This window comes from Chelonia mydas, chromosome 1, assembly GCF_015237465.2.
Source record: "Chelonia mydas isolate rCheMyd1 chromosome 1, rCheMyd1.pri.v2, whole genome shotgun sequence".
Taxonomy (NCBI): domain Eukaryota; kingdom Metazoa; phylum Chordata; order Testudines; family Cheloniidae; genus Chelonia; species Chelonia mydas.
This window is the reverse complement of record NC_057849.1, coordinates 221379212-221401666: the sequence shown is the minus strand read 5'-3', so window position 1 is coordinate 221401666 and position 22455 is coordinate 221379212. Positions and strand designations below refer to the sequence as shown.

General features: G+C 42.9%; 1 protein-coding gene and 1 long non-coding RNA gene across 2 annotated transcripts in view; both read right to left on the bottom strand.

The window, feature by feature from the left end:
• Positions 1–22455, bottom strand: part of LOC102940290 (potassium voltage-gated channel subfamily KQT member 1-like) — a 742437-nt gene that overhangs the window by 206708 nt on the left and 513274 nt on the right. The window lies entirely within an intron of this gene.
• On the bottom strand, positions 3841–22297 carry LOC122463386. Its single transcript, XR_006286716.1, has 3 exons — positions 22063–22297; positions 4928–4937; positions 3841–3851 (listed from the first exon to the last, which is right to left on the bottom strand). It is a non-coding gene; the product is annotated as an uncharacterized LOC122463386 (long non-coding RNA).

Sequence of the window (22455 nt, the reverse complement as noted above, 5' to 3'; positions counted from 1 at the left end):
GGGGGGAAACAGGGGAACACACAGGGGGCTGTGAATTGCGGTGCAGCTGTGGGGTCATCGACCCCCACACAATTTCGTTTCTGTGGGTGAGGGATGAAGGAATTACACATGGAAACCCTGGGACTGCCAAGAAAGAGGGGAAAAGATTCCCCGGGGAGCCCCCTCTGGTAAAGGAAGGAGTGGACGCAGAGGGGTGAACCTGGTGGTTGGAGAAGGTGGGGAGGTGTGTGACAGGGTCCTGGGCAAAGGGTTGCTGATTCAGCCCTCTCTCACGCCAGCTCCCATTTAGGGGTATAAATTAGAGCTGGCTGGAGATAACCTGACCCTAGTTGGGGAAGCAGAGACAGCTGTCACCTAATTAGCCTGAGGCTGCATAAAAGCCCAAGGGGAAGGAAGCCAAGTGGGGAGGTGAAAGAAAGGGAAAAGGCAGGGAGTGGAAGCAGGAAGGTAGCTCTTCCCTCCCTCCCTCCTTCCCACCTGCAGATGGTGAAGGGCCAACTGTACATGGTGAAACGGTGGTGGGAACAAGCCTGTGACTAAACTGCACCAGTGGTTGCTGCCCCAGGGTCTCAGAGTGACTTTGTGAACCTAGCAGAGGCAGGAGTCAGGGGGGCCCTGCTGCGCTGTGCTACAGTGGCATATGAGCAGAATAAAGGCAGGAGCATAAAAATTCTTAGGGGAGAGTCTTACAGACACTTTGGAATTGCGTGCATGCTTTGTTGCAGTTTCTCAAACATTAATCTAAAAATGCATCACCTTTTAATCTATTTGCCATTAAAGAGAGAGCATGAAAAAGGTCAATTAACTTCACTATCCCAGAATTCATGTACTGTGCTATAAATGGAGATTTTTTTTGCTCGTGAAATATATGGGTGAAATATATGGGCCTTAGATTGTTTTATGTGTATATACATAACACAAAAACAAATCTATTTAGTTGCAGCCTCAACACAAGGTCTTCGCAAAGGTTAGTGCCTATGCTGTACATATGACTTTGATTTATAGTTATATTTTTCACAGCATGACACCCATTGTTGGTGAACTGAGATTGTGATAAAATCACGGAGGTGTAAAGTTTCACTGGCTGGATGGTAAAGAGCTGAGTGAGAGAGAGTGTAATGTGAGTTGAGAGCTGCACTCCAAATGAATGAACTTGTATTGTGGATCTGGTTACAGCAGGCACACTGCCTTAATCCATCAACAGCAAGTTCACTTACAAACCAGCCTTTGTTTTTAATCCACAAGCCTTCGGGGATTCACTATAATCAAATGACCAATCAGAAGAACCCGTCAGAGGAAAAAAATTGCTGCAATAAAGTTTACTCTCAATCACACGCTATTCCTTTAAAAAAAAAAAGTAATGCAGATAACACTATAATGTGCTGTATTAATCTTCCAGGCATTAAAAACTCCATGGCTTGAAAGTTAAGGGACACAACTGCAGATCTCTTTACTTTCTTCTGGTGGCCCTGTCAATTCTATTCAGAAGGCTTTGATTTCATATCACTTGTGCTCACGGCATGGACTCAGATTAGTGATGGAAGACAGTGACAGGGATTAGTACACTGAGTTGTTTTTGCTTTTGGACAAATAAAAGGAACCACCTGGATTTTGCAATCAAAATAGGTCAAGCTGAAATAACATATGTACTTAGGCAAATGTGATATCTAGAACGAGTGTGTATGTGTATGTATATATACACATACATACACATACACTTGTAAACATCTTAAAAATAAGGCACATTTATTGACTATCAGTAAAGGTTACTTTGCTTTGTTAGAAGAATGGACCAGGCATCCATCACTCACAACCACCAACAGTCTATGCTAAGATGACTCTTACATCCCTAAAGAAGGGACTCAGGAAATGTTGCAGTATCTGTCCGAGTACAATCTTCAGTTTTCTCCCTGAATCCTTAATTCTGGGCTATTTGATCCACCCTCTGGAGCCCACTGTCCCTTTCTTGTACCACAAAAAAAGGGGACAGAAGAAGCTGTGAAAGGAAAACTGCCAGAAATGTGGAGCACAACTTATCTGCTGCCATAGGGATGAACTACATTTCAACTGGCCTATGCACAGCCAGTGGAAGAAGGTGACAACTAGTGTGCATTGTGACCATAAAAAGGAGTGACAGATTGTGATGAAGGTGCTATAAAACCAGAAGCACTGACAGCTCACGGCAGGAATTAAAACAGCTGCTGAGGTATCCCTGGTAAACAGCCTGCTTTTGGGTCATCCAATGTACCATACATATCACAGTAACTGTCATCTCTCTCAAACACAGTGCCTATACTATCATAAATCAAGATGAATGTGTCTTCCCCCTTAGGCAGAAGCTGTGATGAGGTTTTGTATTGAAAGACAAGCAAAGGAGAGGGAGTACTGGACGAGTGTTAGGGGAGGGGAATAGAAAGAGACTATTATGTAACCTAGACAGCCTATTAAAGGCATACTCAAGCAAGAAGATGCCAGTAGATGGCTATGAAGTAACGAACAATCCACCAAGCAAGTCTGACTAACATTCTTGTGAACCACTGTCCAGCCTCTAAATTCCACTTTCAGGGGAAGTTCATTAAGAAAGTGGTGATGGGTTGATTCCAACAGCATGTAATATCCTCAAAATCTTTGGGCTCCCTGTCAGCCATGCTTTAGACTTGGGGACAGCACAGGAATAGCACTGATTACAGTGGCTGACAGTCTACTGTGGGGAATGGATACAGGCCAGATCATTTGTTACTCAAGATAGTGTGATGGTATTTCAGGATACCCAGGACTTGTAAGAGACCTTGTCACTCTCTGCCACCAGCACAAGGGATTCTTGCTTGTGCTTAGTTGGGTGTCAGCTCCCTGATACCACCAGCCTGTGAACCACTTAAGCACCCATCTCAGGGCTCTGCCAGCCCTTACCTTACCTTGCAGGTTAACAATAGGTGCACCCCAAATCCTTTTGAAGTGTTCCCCTGAGATATCCAGCCTAACATTGACTACTTTCAGAAATACCGGGTCTGCTGTCCCCAAAGGAACAGTGTGCAAGAGATTCAGCTCAGGACCGGCACTTGTTTCATATCACAGCACTGAGATAGATTTATAGTGAAAACAAGAATAAGTTTATCATCAAAGATTCAAGTGATAGTGAGTAAGGATATGGGAAACAAATGGTTGGATATAATACAAAATCACAACACGCTTTCTAGAGACTAAACTTAACTACCAGGTTAACCTTCTGCCCAATGAAGTTTATCTCACCCAAAGCCTTTTGCAGCTTTTCAGCCAATGTTGGCTGAGATCCTGTTTTCATGAATGTAATTGCACAATTTACCGTTTTAGATGCAGGACGAAGGAGTGTCTTCTTCGTCTTTTACATACACATCCAAAATTAATTGTCTATACTCAGAGACAGGATAACCATCCATGGCTTGTTTTTCTGGTGTATTGCTTCCCTGTTGATTTAACGCCTCTTCTTTAACATTGGACTTTATATGCAAATGGATATCCAATTGTGTTAGATTACCAGGCTTAATTTACATCCCAACACACAGATCTACATTCCTTACCTCCTATCTGAGGAAAACCTGTTTTTCAGGCTTTGAAATTATATTTGCAGTATATATACATAACTCCTCACACAGCATGCGTGCATACATTCCACAATTATACTAATGGCCAGCGTGATCCTGGCTTTCATTTAAGACATCACATGACATTCTTTGGTGAACCATAATGTACATATTCCAATCAGGATAGACTTGACACCCTCTTGCCAGTTGGCATTGAGGGATTCTGGGTTATAGCTAGATCTCAGCATAATCATACCAGAATGGCAAGGAGTCTATGCATTCCACTCATTCCTTTTATAGCATTCTAGAGGGCAATGTTCGGAGAGACAGCATGACCTACCAGATAAAGCACTGGACAGGGATTCAGCATATCTGCGTTCTATTTTCGGCTCCGCCACTGACCTGCTCGGTGATCTTACAAGTCACCTCAACTGCCCATGCTTCACTTTCCCCTTCTGTAACACGGAGAGAGTGATACTGACCTCCTTTGTAAAGGACTTTGAGATACATGGATCCCCCTTTACCAACCTCCTTTCTATGGTCCCTCTCCCTTCCTTTGTTTTTCCATTAAGTTAATCATCTCCCAACAAATCCCACCCAAATATTTTTTTTAACAGTAACTGACCAGCCTCTTCTCCTCCTTTCCCTGAGGATAAAACCCGTGGAACTAAAATAACAATTGCAAACTATTTTTTGTATGTTATATCCCTTCCCCACCCATTGTCTGTCTTGTCTGTTCAGAAGGTAAGCTCTCTGGGGCAGGGACTCTCTATTATCCACTGTTTATACAGTGCCCGAACACAGTGGGACCCTGTTCCCAGTTAGCCTTAGGCCAGGGGTGGGCAAACTTTTTGGTCCTAGGGCCACACCGGGTACAGAAATTGTATGGAGGGCCGGGTAGGGAAGGCTGGGGGAGGCTATGTCTCCCCAAACAGCGAGGCTTGGCCTGGACCCCACCCCCATCCAGCACCCCAGAATCCCCACCCTCATCCAACCCCCCCGACTACCCTCCGGGACTCCCGCATCCTATCCAAACACCCCTGCTCTCTGCCCCTGACCATCCTCCCAGGACGTCCATCCCCTATCCAATCTCCCTTGCTCCCCACCCCCTGACCACCCTCCATCCACCTCTCCCTGCTCTCCGAGCCCCATGTTAACTGTGGGGTAGGGGAAAGGGGGGCTCAGTCCTTTCCCTGTGTGTTTCCCCTGCTCGTTTGGCTGCTTTCTCTGGCAGTCGGGCAGGGCTCGCTCCCTGTCTGGGCTTGGCTGCTGGGGACAGGGGCCAAGCATGCTGGAGGCTGAGGGGGGCCCTGGCTTGTTCTGCCCCTGTCTCCGGCAGCAGGACCCAAGCCCCTTGACCACCCTACTACTCCTCACCTCCCCTCCCAACTCCCCCTGCTCCGCGCCCCCTGACTGCACCGCCCTGGAGCACCAGGTCTGGCGGTGCTATAGCCATGCTGCCCAGCCAGAGCTGCAGCCATAGGAGAAGAAGGGGAGGGGCCAGGGGCTAGCCTCTGCCCCGCTCACCGCACTGCCGAGGAATTGGGCTGGCTCCTCCACAAGCCTGTCCTGACCCTGCTCTCTGGCAGGAGCATGGGGGCCAGAGGGAAGGGTCCTGTGGGCCAGATGCGGCCCGCGGGCCGTAGTTTGCTCCCTTCTGCCTTAGGCACTACCATAATGCAAATAAGAATAAGAAGAACACAGATTTTCTGATTTCCAATCTCTTGCGCTAAGCAACAGTCCATGGAGCTTCCCTCCAGAACCTGTCCCTCCCCATTTTGAGATCACCCTCAAAGCGCTCCTCACTCACAGCTAGAGAGAAAGAAAGGGAGATGAGATCATCTGCAAACCGGCGTCTTCCACATGCTAGTGCACTGTGCTATCAGTCACTATCAGATCCCTTCACCCACTCTGAAATGTACATTCAGTGAACTCTGAATTATGTGGGGGTTAGAGATTAGCTATATTCTTCCGATAACACAAAATAAGTATATCCCCCTTTAAAATCAAAGTACTTAATGCATAATCACTTTTCTGGGAATTCACTGAAATGAATTAATCTTTTAGAGTGTTCAGATCACAGATGTAGATGTGCAATGTAAGAACCTAGACTAAATATTGTAGATACACAGGTAGTCACACAGTGTTGCCAACTCTCATGGTTTTTGAAGTTTTTCTTAAAATCCCAGCTGCTGGGATCAGATTATTACATGTGAATATCATCTTTCATAGGGGGGGGGAGTGGGGAGGGGGAGTTTCTAAGCTTCGTGGTTACAGGGAAAAGCTTTAACAGGCAAACCCTAAATGCTCCAGCACCAGAAGGCAAATAAAAATAACTGAAAATGTAATCTCATGGAGATTTTAAAATCATCTCATTATTTTGTGTGGCCTGAGTCATGATTTTGGAATACTTGGGGCTGGCAATACAGGGACAGAGATGGTAGACAATTTCAGTACTATCATGAGTGTGTTGCAACTGATCTGTCATGTACTCAATATCTTGAAAAAGAAGGGGGAAGAATACACTGTGGAAAATGAATGTAATGGTAATGGTGGGGGAGATCATATATTTTATTGGACCAACTTTTGCTGCGGAACAGACAAGCTTTTAAGCTTGTAATGGTGATAGTTCACAAAAAATATATATATATTCAAATGCTTTAGACCCCAATCCAGTCTCACCCTGCAGGAGAATAGTACAAACTGATCCAGTAACTTGAAAGACATGCTCAATGTATTACAGGAAGCAGAGAGAGTTACCTTACAGTTTCAAATGTGTTACTAAGTTCCATTTACAGGTTTCTTTGATATTGGCTGAATTTATTTCTTATTTTATTATGTTCTTTGGTTATACCACACTGCATTATTTTGTACATGTTCATTCATCATCTGAACACCGATAAACTATATCATTCCAATACACATTCCATGTACTTATGGTCAAATATCACTGAGGCTAATAAAGAGATAGTGATTACATATACCTCTGCTTGTTTATGTCCAGGGAGTGAGAATCAATCTGATTCAGAACAGGTATGTTAAACGTGGAAAGATGTTATCAGATAATGCTGTTTTGTGATTAGTGCATTATTATTGCACAAATAAAGGACCACTAAAAAAATCTTTCAAGGGTCTGCTCAGTAATGCTTGCTCATACAAAACTGTGCGTATGGCTGGGCCCTAAAATGCTTGTATTATTCTTGTCTATATGTGGGGGACTCCCAGGAATGTTAATGGGATTTGTGCAGAATATTAAGGGTAAAAGTGCCCTTCAGTGTATTTTGCATAAGAATATTGGATTTATGGAAGATTACTTTGATGCTATTGACTCCTAACTACTGCCTTCCAATGAAGTGATCTTGCTCTACAGCCTCATTGCTAAAAGCTAGCACTGAGCTTTTGTAACCTACCAGAGGAATGATGGAGACTTAAAAGCAAAAAGTCTGAGTTAAAACCTATGGATCACATTCATTTCTGTCACCTGGCCACTTGCCATCACTTCGGTGTCACAAAAAGGGGTCAAGAAAGCTGGTGGATCTCTCTAACCACGGACTCCACAAGTGTGGATATCTCCATGGCTGGCTCCTATTCTATATCCTCTGCAACCGCCATTGTAGGAGGCATATCAGGGCCAGGCCAGGCCAGAGTGCTACTGAGCTCCAGCTATTCTTAGCTGGCATAAAGGTTCCTGGGGGCCCCAATGTGGGTCTAAACTACACCAGGGCTGGGGCCAGCAGTACATAGGCCCCAGCATCAGAAATCCTCCTTTTCTCTCAGTGGCTTCCTCTAAGAACCTGGCCTTACGTTTTATTATAATTTCAAGAGTTCAGTTTTCAACTGGCAGAAAGGTGGGGGAGGGGAGGAAAAATAACCCCTTGTAGAGGATCTTTGAAAAATTAGCTGGTGTCATTCACCGTCTGAAGTGAAGCCACATGGGACTGATAAAGTGGTGCTAATGTATGCTCATTTTTATTGCTACGAGTTAGTACTGCTACGAGTACAGGTAAGTATTCCGGTAGTGAACACAGCACATTCTCTTTAGAATGAATGTAGATAGTTGTGGCTACCATGCTGTACATTCCTATGCCTGTTCTGAACTTGCTTTGAATCAACATAAGGATGATAATTATTATGGGGTTGGTTTATGCCAGACCTTTCGCAATCTGCAGACACTTAGAGAATTATATACTCTATTTTGCCACCATTCTGCAGCGGAAGACAGCAGCTATCATAATGGCAGTACACAGCTATGCAACAATTTAGGGCAGTGGTTCTCAACCTATTTACCATTGGGGGCTGCATATGTGGCCCACAATGTATTATGTGGGCCGCATCCAATATACCTCTATGGCCCTGAGGATGTCACATGGGCTGCAGCTCTGTGCTGATTGGGCCCACAGGCCGCAGGTTGAGAACCACTGATCTAGGGGCATGATGTGAAAAAGAATTCCTTATCCACTAAAAGCAAAGGGGGAATTTAGGAAGGGAGAATGTAATCACCCATACTGGAATGTGGCTCAAGCACAGGAGCAAACACGCTTATTCCTGCACAATGTGCTATAGGGTATTACATAATCACAACTGATAAGATTCTGTATTTACAGCTCATCTGAAAGGCAGCACACCCAACATTACAGTAACCCCATAACAGGGCACTGGTTTGTATGGACATACAGGGAATAGTGCCACCTACCTAATCCAATATTTTTAGCACCTAGGTTCTCTCCTACAGATGATAACCCAACCAAACCTGCTTAGATAAAGATCTAATCACATCACAGCAAGCTGTACTATGGCCTTCATCATATTTAAGACCTCCTACCTTTCCCTGATTTCTTTAATACCTAACAGATTGTTGCAAAAGTTGGATACAACCTGCACCATGTGAAACCTGCCCTCCCCCCTCCCCCCTTATTAAAATGTTATGATTACTGGAGATGGAACACCCTGAACTTCAGGAAAGTTTGGATCCTGATCCTGTTTATGTCAATGACAAAACACACACTGAATTCAGCAGGAGCAGGATTAAATCCTCTGTGACTTTCTTTTCACAATAAACTATTTAGATTTGTTTCACCAGCCTTGAAGTATGAATTGTGAATTCTTCAATAAATGAATTGGATTAGGCAGCTGAACGGTAACTTCTTAAAGCGCCTCTTGTATCTTCTACCAAAAAGCTATTCTGTAATTTTTTACATCAGTACTCAGAACCGCCAACCTTAAGTATTCAAAGAATCATAAGTCAGGCCCCCAAAATCATGGAATTTAAAACATATATAACAAATGTTAGGTTCTTTTTAATTTACTTTCTGGTTTTTGAACCTTTAGAGTATACTCAGGTTATGTTTTCAAGCTTTTCACAAGAACCATGAGGGTGAAAACCCTTTTTTTTTTTTTTTTTAAATCAAATCTGAAATTCTCACATATTCACATGACTTCAGAAGCTGGAGCTTTAAGACAAACAAAAAATATCCCAAGACTTGTGATAAAGTCACAAGGGCTGGCAACACAGCATACACAGTGAACAAAACCTATCTACAAGCTGTTTACAACATCGTCGCTTTAGAAGAGGGCACTTTCCTTCCTTTGCAAGTGGCAGAAATGCATAACTGTCAGTATTCCTTACTTCCTGTCCTAAGATATTGAGTAGTGTTGGTATGCAGCAGGGTTAAACAGCTGTGCAGTTTCACTCTGGAGGTAGCCGTTTGTCAGCAATGAGTGACGTGATCCTTATGGTATCCCTTAACTACCTCAGAGGCTTAATTAGTTAATGTCTGCAAAACATCTTGCGATGGCTGGATTAAGGGTGCTATACAAGTACACAACAGTAATCTTATTAAATCATATGCTGTATACCAGATTCACCAGTAGGATTATTAATAGCAATAACAATAACCATAAATAGGAATTATAAAAATAACAATTCAAAAGTCATCTGAAGTGTCTTTTGTAGGCACCTCTGGATAAAATATTTGCTGACCCATCAGTAATTTTATTACTGTGAAGGCAGTGCTGTGTGTCATATCAAGTTACGTTTGAGTTCTTCTAACATCCAGCTGTTATTTTACTGTTATTGTTGGCTATTGCTTAGGTACTGGAGATACTGCAGGTGTTCTGTGCCCTTAAGGTTCAACATGCAAAGGGCAATGCTGGGATAAGAGCGGGACTGGGCTGTGTGTACGTGTGAGGGAGTGAGAGCAGATGTTCAATCAGTAACAGTAAAGACAGAGAGAGCAAACAGTCTCCCTTTTGGTCCACTTGAGGACTATGAGGGTCCTGGTTCCAGTCTCAGCTGTCATAACATGTAGAATACCCATAGACAGAGTACTCGCCAGATAGGGGTCTCTGTTCATTGGTTAAATCTTTAATTATTTTTGGCACTTAATATGATCACAAAAGTACTAATTCTTAGCATATAGAAGGAGCTTTTTGATTTGCAAAACACAATAGCTGGGTCAGGTCAGTAAATAAGAACACCCTCCATTTCCAAATAGGGAAACTGAGGCACTAAGAAGTTAAACAACTTGTCCATGGCCATGTAGTAAGTCAGGGTAAGAGCCCTGGTTAGGACTCAGGAGTTCCTGGACCTCAGGTGTGTGCAGATAATCAGTTAGAGCAGGTTGTATAGTATGTACCAAATTAAAATTTGGTGAATTTTGTCTTTTTTCTGGTTTCATAAAGCCACTGAAAGTTAAACTCTTTGGGGCGCCCGCTCTCTCTCTCTCTCTCTCTCTTTAAGAAAATATTTGACAAATATCATGAATGAGCAAAGGGCTGCCTTTGGATTATTTACAATATTGTAAACTGGTGTTCAGGCTGGGAAATTGATCACCGAAGTCACGAGTGAGTTGAACAAACATATTCAGTGTTGTGTATTTGTATTTGAGATTAAATATACCTTTTTGACAGTAAACAAATGAATTCCGCCAAACCATTCAAGCCAGGTGTGAAGCCACATAAGTCTGTTAATACTAAAAGTCACAAATATGAGCACAAATCAAACTGAAGCAGTAGAATTCATGAAATATTTTCATTTTTCCTAATTAGCTCAAATTAGTCCATCCCTTTCATCAAATCTTGACTATCAGTACTTTGCTTGACAAAGTTATTTTTTGAAATGAATTACTGCTGATCTCTATGTTTCAAACTTTCCCCCTACAACGGTGATTTTTTATCTGAAACGTCATATCTTTAGAAGGGATATTTTAATGCCAACATTAAAAAAAAAACCAAGAAGCAAACACACAGTGTTTGTCCCTGGTGTAACTCAGCTGACCCCAGTTGAGTAGCACCAGAAATACTTTTGGCTCTGTATCTGTACTGAGAGTGAGGCCCTTTTTTTGTTTTTTTGTTTCAGACCTAATTTTTCAGATTTTAAATAAATTAACAACACAAGCACTCAGTAAGCGTGTGGGTGCATGTACTCAAGTGTTCAGATACTTCAGCTTTTCGGTAGGGACTTGAATAAATAGTGATGTCAGAAATAGCCCAGTGGCAAACACAAATAAAGGCAAAAAAGTCTGGCATTTGCATTTGTTTTTACATTTTAACTGCATTTTTATAAATTCTCCAGGGAGCCATTACAGCATGAGAGCTGGTCTTTTCACAGTACGTCTCACTATCCAGGAACTGAAATACCAAGAGATCTCATATTCTGGTCTCAAATAATATGAGACCAGATCTCATATTATTTGAGCCCTACAAATGGCTCCCATAAGGCTTTAAAAAAAGACAGAGAAAATACCTAAATCCAAATTCTAGTTCTTTTTGCACCTTTTGGAGTATGAAAATTTGTCAGAACACAGCAGGATCTAGTTTGAAAAAAAGAGACGATTTTAATAGTATTGGGGAATATTGTTCTGTGATTGCTGGGAATAATTTTTATTCCTTTAAATTTCTCTATACTTGGAGAGTTGGATGACTAGGATGGTTGGCAGTGGGCTAAGAAGCCCTTCACCTTGGTGCAAGTTGGATTTATCAGTGTGGATTCCTACACCCGGGTTAGGCTAATCTGGGTTCCTAGACCTGATGCCTGGGTTAACTCTGTCGTGAAAACATGCCTTCTGATACCACTTCCAATCCAATCCAGGTCAGTAGTGACCAAAAGTTGTTACCTTCTGACGGTACTTTGGTGGCCTATGTGAAATGAGTTTGCTGGTCTCCCACCATTTGGTTGTGGCTCCACTGGAGTCAAACCTCTCATTCTAATTCTTTATATTACTATAAGTCCTAACTAGTTGTGAGTGAAATTCTTCACTTGAATAGCTTATTTGCTGGAAAGTGCATTTTTGCTCGACATGAAACTATTCATGAAATCATGTTGAATAGTTTTGACTAAACCGAAAAAGTCAAAACGTTTCAACGTTCTGGCATTTTGACAAAAGCAAAGGAGAGGATTCGCAAAACAGCAGGATAGGGAAGAAGTGGTGGTGGCTGTAAATTATTCACACTATCTATCTGGCCCAATGACTATTCATTGTCATTCATAGTGGCAGTTCATAGTCATTCATGATAACAATGGACAGTCATTTGGCCAAGGAAAGAGAGCGAGAAAGACTTTACAACCTGGTGGTTAGGGCACTGGGGGGGAGAGGACACCCAGTTTAAAGTCCTTGCTCTGATTACTATTTAATTAGTTATAAAAAGTGGAACAGTTCCAAGAGGGGAGGTTGAGCAAAACCCACACCAGACTATCCCATAGTCTAGTGGTTGGGGCACTCTCCTGCAATGTGGGAGACCCATCTCTTCCCCTTAGCAGGCACAGGAGGAACTGAATCTGGGTTTCCCTCCCACAGCCCCACTGAGTACTCAAATGATGGGGCTAAACTTTATAAGGGAGGCAACTCCTGCTCTTCCTGCCATTTTTTGATCCTTTGCATTGCTTTTGTCAAAATGCCTGAAAGTCAAAACATAGTATGTTGGGTTGGAATGAAACGTTCTGTTTCTACTTGATTTTTTTTTTTTTGACTTCAATTCACCAAAAAATTTCAGAAAAATGTCATCTTTGCTTCAACCCAAAATGAAACTTTTTATTTTTTCAAAATTGCCAGGGAACCAAAACCCCCATTATTTGCCCATCCCTTGTCTTAATTCGAGATGGAGGGAGGAAAAAAAGGAATCCTTCTCCTTTTCTCCGAGGTAGGGGGGAGGCTGGGAGACAAGTGTGTGAGCATTCTGCCTCAGCAGACCTCTGGGAAAGCTACTGTCAATTTCAACAGATGAAACTGAAATTGCCAATCACCTTCCAGGCAGGCAGCCAAGGAGCCTTCCTTTTGATTTTCCAAATGGAAAACTGAATTTTTTCAGCAAAACTTTTTTTTTTTTAAAAGAACATTTTTCCTCAGAAAATCATTCCAACCAACTCTAGCCCTAACTGAGATCCAGTCCCCACTGTGCTAGGAACTGTACATTGTAACAGACAGTCCCTGCCCTGAAGAGTTTTCAAATTAAACAGACAAAGCAGACAAAGTGTATAAAGGAAAACAGAGGCACAGAGATGAAGTGGCTTGTCGAAGATCAGTGGCTGAAACCCAAATTTCCTGCATCTCCATCCACTGGCCCACACTGCCTCTTTGATTGCAATGGTACAGGATCAGGTTCTCATTGCAGTTCCTAGTGGGCAGCTGTCACCATCACTGCTGGTACTAAATGGCATCCTTCTTGGTTGTCTCACCCCCAAAGCTAAGTACTGTGTTGTCCTTTCACCTATGACTAGCCATAGAGGAGAAAGGGTGAGGAAGTTTACATTCTGACACTGCTCAAGCCAAATAAAGACTCATTCTCCAGGGCTGTCAGTCCGCTACCTTTTGCCAGTACTAAACTTCACATGGTGAAAACAGAGATTAAAAATAAAATAAAATAAATTCTTCTATTAGTCTGAGTAAGAGATTTCAGGTGTAGGGGTTTGTGTCATATATAACAAGCTACTTGACTACAGGCTGGATTTAACAATGGCTTTTTCTTATATCCAAAAAATCCCAAGCTGTGTGCACTGTAGCCGTACAGCCTGCCTCGCTACTGGTCTGCTATAACAATGTTTTAAAGCTATTTCACCTGAGTGCTTGCTGATTAGCCTGCTGAGTTTTTTAACCAACCCATTGAATTCACTTCCGTTCTGTGTCCCCAGTGATCATTCACCTATAGAAATGCATAGACAAACAAGGCCACAGGTGCAGAAAATTGGGTCCTTCCTGCTGCTTATTACAATGTTGACCTTGGGGATTTGTCAGGGGAAAAGAAAGAAAAGAAAGAAAGAAAGAAAGAAAGAAAACATGCTATGCAATAGAATTTTACTAAAATCCTGCCTTCCTTTTCTTGTTAGGCTTAAAAGAAAAAAAGCTTCATGCCTGCCAACAAACACAGACAGTGAATTATGTTTTTGTTTGTTTTTGTTTGTTTCAGTTCCCTTCTGCATCCTGGAGGGGGTTTCGGACCGATTTCTGTCCCGTATATATTTCTCCCCCACCCCACCCTCCTGCATTTTGGTTTCTGGTTACTTTTTTCAGCAAAAGAATGTGCTCTGCCTTGTGGTCATTGAGCCTGCAGTCTTGCTGGTTTCAGCCCCACGTGCATAGGAAGACATGACCACCTGCTCGCCATATCAGCAAAGTGTGTTACATTTAAAACCAAATCTGGAGATTTCTCATCTTGAAACCCATGGCTCTGACCCAAAACAAAACTGCCCCGTTAGCCACAATGCTCTGTGTAACTCTCCTGTCTAAGAACAGCCCCAGCTCCCTCCAGACTGCAGTGGTGGTATTCAAAAGAGGCAGCACAGTGCCTTCCAGAAGAGTTCAAAGCTTTGTTGACATCATGAAGTGGGGCACCTCTTGAAGATTTCATCATTTCTGTCCTAGCCCCCTTACTACAGATTTTATAATTCACTCTGCTTATCAGGGAGCTATAGGGCAATGCTATATTTAACGGTGCTATTTTATACTTCATTGTAATTTTTATTATTATTTGCATCACAGTAGCAATCAGAGAACTCTAGACACTGTTCTAGGCACTGTTCATGCACGTAATAAGAGACAGTCCCTGTCACAAAGAGCTTACAATCCAAATGGACAAAAGACACCCTGGATGGATGAAAAGATGCATTATTCTCAATTTACAAGTAAGGAATGGAGGAACAGGAAGTCTGTGGCACAGCCAGGAACTGATCTCAGATCTCCTAAATCCCAGCCCTTTGTCTGAATTATAAGACCATCCTTCCTAATTGTAACATGATTTCTTTTTTGACTTCTATAAATATAAAGTCCTGAGGATGAAGGACCTGTCACTGGCTCATATCTCATGTACGGGGCCAGTGCAAGGATATGTTGCGCCCTAGGTGAAACTTCCACCTTGCGGCGCCCCCCCCGCTGACAACCTCCGAAAACTAGTAAACTTAGCATTATAAACAGCCTGTCAGAACGGGTAACGGCAGTTGTAATGTTTCTTTTTTACCTTTAAGGTGTTTCAATTGTTTGCCACTGCCTCTGATGGTGTCCCATTCAAAATCTTACTATTGTGCAAAGCTAACCAATTGAGCCTTGCATTGCATCACCAGCCAGGTTAAGCAGGGTGACAAATCCCCTTTGCCCCAAAGGGCCATTATCCCCTGGTGACTAATTTCTACTCCAAGTCTGTAAAGCAGACTTTTAAGGTAAATACATTATTCCTTCAATATTACCCATGCACACATCTCACAAAGATTCTCACTCTTGACAAGTTACCAGCCTTGTGTAGATCCTTTCCACGTTCCTCTTTGTGGGTAAGTGCCCTGTAAGACATGTGTGGGGTGCAGTGAGTTTGTCAGGCCTGCGGTGACAGCTGTTTGTAAAGATCAGGGGGTCCTTTGCCAAGGGGTGCTGGTGTCACAGTGAGCTTGGGGTGGCTGACAGTATGGGGCAGGGCACTGAGGCTGGTGGGGCAGGTAACACTCACTGGGCTGGGGGGTAGGCGGTGCTGGGATGGGGCAGGGGCAGGTACCTGTCAGTCTCCAGCGCTTGGGCCACATCAGGGCCAGCAGCCTCTTCACCTTGGAGTGGCCCCCAGGCAAGCGGGGGAGACTCCGAGGTGAAGAGGCTGCTGGCCCGAGCGCTGGAGACTGACAGGTACCTGCCCCTAAGCAATACTGTAAAAAACCCTGCCCCTAAGCAATACTGTAAAAAAACAAACAAACAAAAAAAAAACTTTGGGGCACCGCTTTTTGGCGCCCCCAAATCTTGGCGCCCTAGGCAGCCGCACAGTTCGCCTAGCAGTTAGACCGGCCCTGCTCATGTTCAGAAGAGCGGTCATCTGCAACCCTCCCAATAAAAACATCTCTGCAACATACCTGAGTTCCAACCTGCAATTCCAGTCCTGGCTCCACATGAGGCCCTAACAAGGCATTTCAGTCTCGATCTGAAATAAACACCCTGTGCCACTCCAGTCCTTTATTTCTCTTCAGCAGAGAGAAAATCTGTGTCAAGGTTTCACAGTGGTTTTTAGGATGTGACCCAACATCTACTGGGTGAGACTACTTTTTAAAATATATGACCTGAATTAGGCTGCTGCTCTATCTATTTCCTTGTCTTCCACCTTAGGAAGACGCTACTGAATAACTTTTATGGCTATTATTATTATTAGCTATTGTCCATGTTAGAGATCACCCTTTGAGAAACTGAAGAGTACTTGTTCTCTGTCTTCCCGGGTGCATTCATTCTTTACAGGAACTTTACTATATTTTGAACGGTGCAGATATGGACTATTTTAAAGTTAATAGGAACTCCAATCTCTATAACATCACGTATCAGAACATACCCAAAGCTGCCAGTGAAGCTAAAAGGATTTACAGGTGCTCATATCACTTTAGGATTAGGACTCAGAAGGCCCTGCATTAAAACCTCTGGGCACCAGCATCTTGAACTGAGGCTGGCACAGCCCTGGGAATAATGCTTTCTTCTCTTAGCTAACTGTTATTGAGAGTGAAAGCAAAACATTTGTTTCTGTGTCACCCAAAGATGATCATTGTAAGATGTCCTAAATGGAAAGTGGCCATTTCAGTATAAAGGACATAGGCCCTGATTCAGAAAAACACTTATACACCCACTTAACCTTAAACCAATGGAACTTAAGCTAAAATTTAGCTGAATTTGGGCAGTAAATGTGTGATTCAAAACTATGACCAAAGAAAGTAAGGGAAATATTTCAATCCCTAATACTATTAAGTATAAACATACAAGTCATCAATGAACATTCAGTGTGTGTGTTCCTTGGGAGAGCCTTGGGTGAGCGCCGCAAGAACCTGGGCTTTAACATGTTTACCGTTTTAATTAAATGGCTTTACCACGAGAGACACAAGTGGAGCGGTATGACTGGCTGCCAGTCATGTCATACTCTAGCTGTATCAATTAATAAATGCCATGGGGATGGGCCTTCATTTTCTATTATTTCTATTTCATAGTAAACAATAATGGGGCAGATGTAGTCACTTGACCTTTGGACTTACGTTGCACAATAGCGCCCAAGGCCTGCAATAAAGTAATTCCTGAGAAATGTACAGCTGGGCCTTATGGCTTCAGTAGTTTCGACTAAAAACTCTGAGTAGTAAACACTCTTAATGTAATATTAACCAAGGATAGCGAATACAGTGATGGATGCTTACCAAACAACAGTTCCCTCAGGGTAATGTAAAGGCAATGCCACCTACCTGAAGGACACTTATGTTGAACTGACCTGAAAACTAATGTGTTTAAATTCACAGGTGCCAAGAAATTACAGTCTGCTGTTATACTTCCTGTGGACACTATTTTCAAGGTGCTGTGTCCAATCATGATAAATGATTGACCACTTGCCTGGGACATGTTTTCACTTCTTACAGGAGTGAAAACAGAAAAAAAAAACCCAACAACCCAATATCACAGAACAAAGCATCTGAATTATGGAGACAAATGATTCCTTTTAAATGATTCACTAATGAACGTATTCTCTTAAGCCTTCTGTTCATGAGGAAAAAAGGTGTGTTGCTAACACATTAGCTAACATATTTAAATAGCAGGAAAGACAATCCAAGTTATGAAGTTGTAGGGCTCCCCTTACCACAGGGGAGGGCAAACTGGCCCATCAGGACTTTCAATCCAGCCCGCGGGATTGTCAGCCCCATAGCACAGTGGGGCTAAGGCAGGCTCCCTGCCTGCCCTGGCCCCGCGCCGCTTCTGGAAGTGGCTGGCACCATGTCCCTGCAGCCCCTGGGGGAGAGGGGGGGCAGAGGGCTCCGTGTGCTGCCCTAGCCTGCAGGCACCGCCCCACGCAGCTCCCATTGGCCGGGAATGGGGAACCGCAGCCAATGGGAGCTTCAGGGGTGGTACCCGCAGGTGAGGGCAGTGCACGACGGAGCCCCCTGCCCCACCCCACCCCCAGAAGCCACTGCCAGACATGCTGGCCTCTTCCAGGAGCGGCATGGGGCCAGGACAGGCAGGGAGCCTGCCTTAGCCCCAATGGGCACCGCTGCCACCCCAGAGCCACTCAAGGTAAGCAGCGCCGGGCCGGAGCCCGTACCCCGAACCCCTCCTGCACCCCAACCCCCTGCCTTGAGCCCCCTGCCGCACCCTGCACCCCTCCTACACCCAAACCCCCGCCCTGAGACCCCTAAGCTCCTGCCTTGAGCCCCCTACCATACCCTTCCTGCACCCCAACGCTCTGCCCCAAGCCCGCTGCTGCACCCCAACCCCCTGCCCTGAGCCCCCTCCTGCACTCTGCACCCCCTGCCCTGAGTCCCCTGCTGCACCCTGCTGTATAGAGCTAGGTAGGGAGCCTGCCAGCCCTGCCAACACCCCTCCCACTCCCATCAGCAGTGGGGGTCCCGGACCACGTGCCACACCCACACCCAACTGCGGGAGCCCCGGGATGTGCACTGCCTCCCGTGTCCTCCCACCACCAGCAGGGGTCCTGGGCCACCCCTTCACCAGAGCACCCATGATATTCCCCGGACGGCCCCCCCAGAGCACCCAAGATTTAGTCCGGGGTATATAGTACAAGTCATGGACAGGTCAGGGACCGTGAATTTTTGTTTACTGCCCATGACCTGTCCATGACTTTTGCTAAAAATACCAGCAACTAAAACGTAGCCTTACATATCAGCTGCTCCATTATCTTGCTTGATATCAATGTCAGGCCGGTAGGCTTATAATTACCCAGATCTTCCCGTTTGCACTTTTAAAAAGTCAGCACAACATTAGCCTTCTTCCAGTCTTTTGGAAATTTCCCAGTGCTCCAAAGTCTTATGGAAAAGCAACATTAATGCTTCAGCAAGCTCCTCAGCCAGCTCTTCTAAAACCCTTGAATGCAAGTGTTACACAGGGCCAGAAAGGGTTAAACATCCTGCAGGATGAATGACTCAAATTCAACCCTTAAAAGCATATGGGGAGATAATGTTTGTGTTTTTGTGTATTTATATATACAATATACATATGTGTAGTGGTCAACAACGTAATCAACAGTCCCTGTCTATGCTGTATTCTGATCATTCAGAGATCAAAAGAACATCCTAGCATTTAAATTAATTGTAAACATGGGATATCTCTGTATTCATCTCTCTTTGAAATATATAGCAAATCATCTGTGAACAGTGGAAGAACAGGCAATTGTTTTATGTTAATTCATGTAGCTAAGTACCAGTGATAGACTGCCTAATGGATAAATTGCCTTATGTTAATCTGTGTGAATAATTAATGACAATGCTTAGGAAGTGAGGGCCTATGTTCCCCAAGGGACTCTGATTTGTCAACGAAGGCCAGAATTGTAAGTTTGGGTCCCAATCCTTCTTATCTCAAGCTTATTTTATTTTATCTTAAGCTTCATCTGGGAAAGGTTGAGTTGCCAGATTGAGATCCCAGTTATGCTGGTACTCCCTGAAGGTGATATTGGACATTGGACTATAACCTATGGACTAAATTCTAAAAGAACTCTTTGCAACTACAAAGCTCACCATCTCTGCTATGTATCAGAACCTTAAGAATTGAACTCATGTCTGCATGTATATTGATCTTTTAACCATACTCTCTCTTTTCTTTTTTAATAAATTTTAGTTCAGTTTATAAGAATTTGGCTGTGAGCCTGTATTCGGGTAAGATCTGGAATATTCAATAACCTGGGAGGCAATGTGTCCGATCCTTTGAGATTGGTAGAACTTTTTTTTTTATATGATGAAATAAGACTTTCAGAAATTTTCATCATATTTGACTTGGGTACCTGGATGGAGGCCTGAGGCTTGGTTACTTCAAGGGAACTGTGGTGTTGGCTTCTGGGCAACCAGTGAGATAATAAAAAAGCTGTTTTATGCTGGTTTGTTATATCTAAATATTGAAAATATCCACCAGCTTTGGGGATTATCTGTCCCATTCTTTGCAATTCACTCTGATTGAGTGACCTCAGCTGGCCCCTCTGGGACCCCGGTCACAGCAAGTTATCTGGAACCGCTGATTTAAAAATGTCTAACTTCAGTAGCTTCTGTTTAACATCCTCTATAGATACTAGTGGAATGGAAAGAGTGTTATCACCATATGAAGAGAGTATATCATCTGTTTTTCCCCAAATACAGAACAGAAATATTTATTGTGCAATTCTGCCCTTTCTGCATTATCGTAGATAATTCTACCATTTTCATCTAGCAATGGACCAAAAGCTCCTTATTGTTCTTAGCTCTGCTAGCCATAGAATTCTCCTTGTGCCCCTTCTCTTCCCTTCTAAATTTTCTACAATTCTTAACTTCTGATTTATATTGAAATATACATTGATTAGAACTACAGTATCCACAGAGAGGGATTATAGCTAGAAAAAGAGCACCCTTAATTTATTATATGGTCCAATCTGTTCATTATATGGTTAAAAGCCACGTCTGAACCCTCCCCACTCCATGGGTTACACAGCACACTGTATTTAATTGGCCATTAGAATTTTTCTCTTTTCTTTTTTCTGCTCCCCCCCGTCTCTCTGTTTTTTAATTCTATCCTTGTTCTTCTCCACTTTTCACCCTCTTAATTGTGTTTTTTCTCTCTGCCCCTTCTTCCCAGAATGTAAACTTAAACACGAGTCAAACCTTTAAATCCATGGTGTTTAAAGTGAGTTCAGAATTAAGCAAAACAAGTTCATATATCCCAACTAAGAAGTCCCATCCCCCTTCTATTAAATGAACAGAAATGTCTATTTAAGCGGTTTGTTTCTCTATCAATCTGTGAAAAGTTAATGCAATCTTGTGCCATTTTTGTCATGGAATCAGCTTTATAAAAATACCATATGGTCCACTAAGGCCTGCCCTTATAACCCCAATAAATACAAATCACCCTAGAATGCATCATTCTAACCTCAAATATGCAGCTAGTGCTGTAATCTCAAAAATCCTTCAAAAACAAAACAAACTAGTTCCTTTTTAAACTGATGGCTTGGTGCTCTTGACTTCAGCTATTTGTTCTATATTTCAACAACACTAAATAAATATGCTGGAATTGCTTATCGGCTCTGACTCATCCCCTTGCCATCCTCGATCCCAGACTTTTTGAGTTAGTGACTGTCTCAGAAAGATGAATTGAATTCACTCACTTGGTTCCTTTCATTTCAGGATTGTCTTCAGTGTATCTCTGGGGAGTCTCTTTTATTTTCTAAGCTGCCTAAATCTGGCTAATCTTTTCTGATAATTCACGTTCCAGCTCTCTATTAGAGTTCTTTTAGATACTCTCTGTTCTATCTTTTCTTGCTCTGAAACATTATCCTTCTAATGACACACAGTATTATATATATATAATATCTTTCTTATGTCTAATTCCAGAATAACCTCCTATAATTTCTATTTCATGTGTATATACCTATAGACAAGACTCAAATGGTATACATTATGCAAGGAGAATTATCCTTTCATTCCCCAGTAACGTATAGAAATTCTTCCAATTATTTCATCTTTCATTGTTCCTGAATTTCTTTTCCCTAACATTTAGGTAACAAAAATCTTCTCTCTTTCTTTGTGATTTACATTAGTATCCACTAATAAGGTCTGAGTAATAACCATATCATGCAGGAAAGGGGAATCTATGAGAGTTGTAGATAGCTCCAGAAGTTGGTTCAGACATATTGTATCATTTCATTGCTGACCAATTGTGTCCCACTGAACTTCAATTAGCTGTTGTAGGTGGGTGGACTCTTGAATAGAGCTGCATGACTAGCCAATTTTTCAGTTTAATATTGTTCACTTTTCGGGATAGGTTTCAGAGTAGCAGCCGTGTTAGTCTGTATTCGCAAAAACAAAAGGAGTACTTGTGGCACTTTAGAGACTAACCAATTTATTTGAGTATAAGCTTTCGTGAGCTACAGCATCCGATGAAGTGAACTGTAGCTCACGAAAGCTTATGCTCAAATAAATTGGTTAGTCCCTAAGGTGCCACAAGTACTCCTTTTCTTTCTTCGGGATAGGTGATTCAGTACAGTAAAGCTTAATTCTGGATGTCATATTAAACTCTGGTTAGAGACATGCTTCTCTTTCAGACACCTGAACATAGCCATTATATGAACAACATACACCCATATCTCAATGTCTGTACTTTGACTCATTAACCTTCTACCCACAATCGGGGAGATCGCAGATTATGTATTGCTTACGCCACCCGTTCTTAAACCGAATTTCACACCCCTTGATAATCGGTACCTTATTCCCTGATAACCAGAAACTTCTATGCTTAAACTCTGTACCGTTTTCTTTTTACTTCAACGTCACCTTAATAAAATCATTATAGGCCAACGTTTTCAAAAATGATTCGTGAGTTTTGGTGCCACAGTTTTTGCATTCTTCACTTGGCATGCCTTTAAAGAAGTTTAACTTTCAGAAAGCATGGAGCACCCACTCTCTGAATAAAAGGTCCTTTTTAAGATGACAATTTGGGCA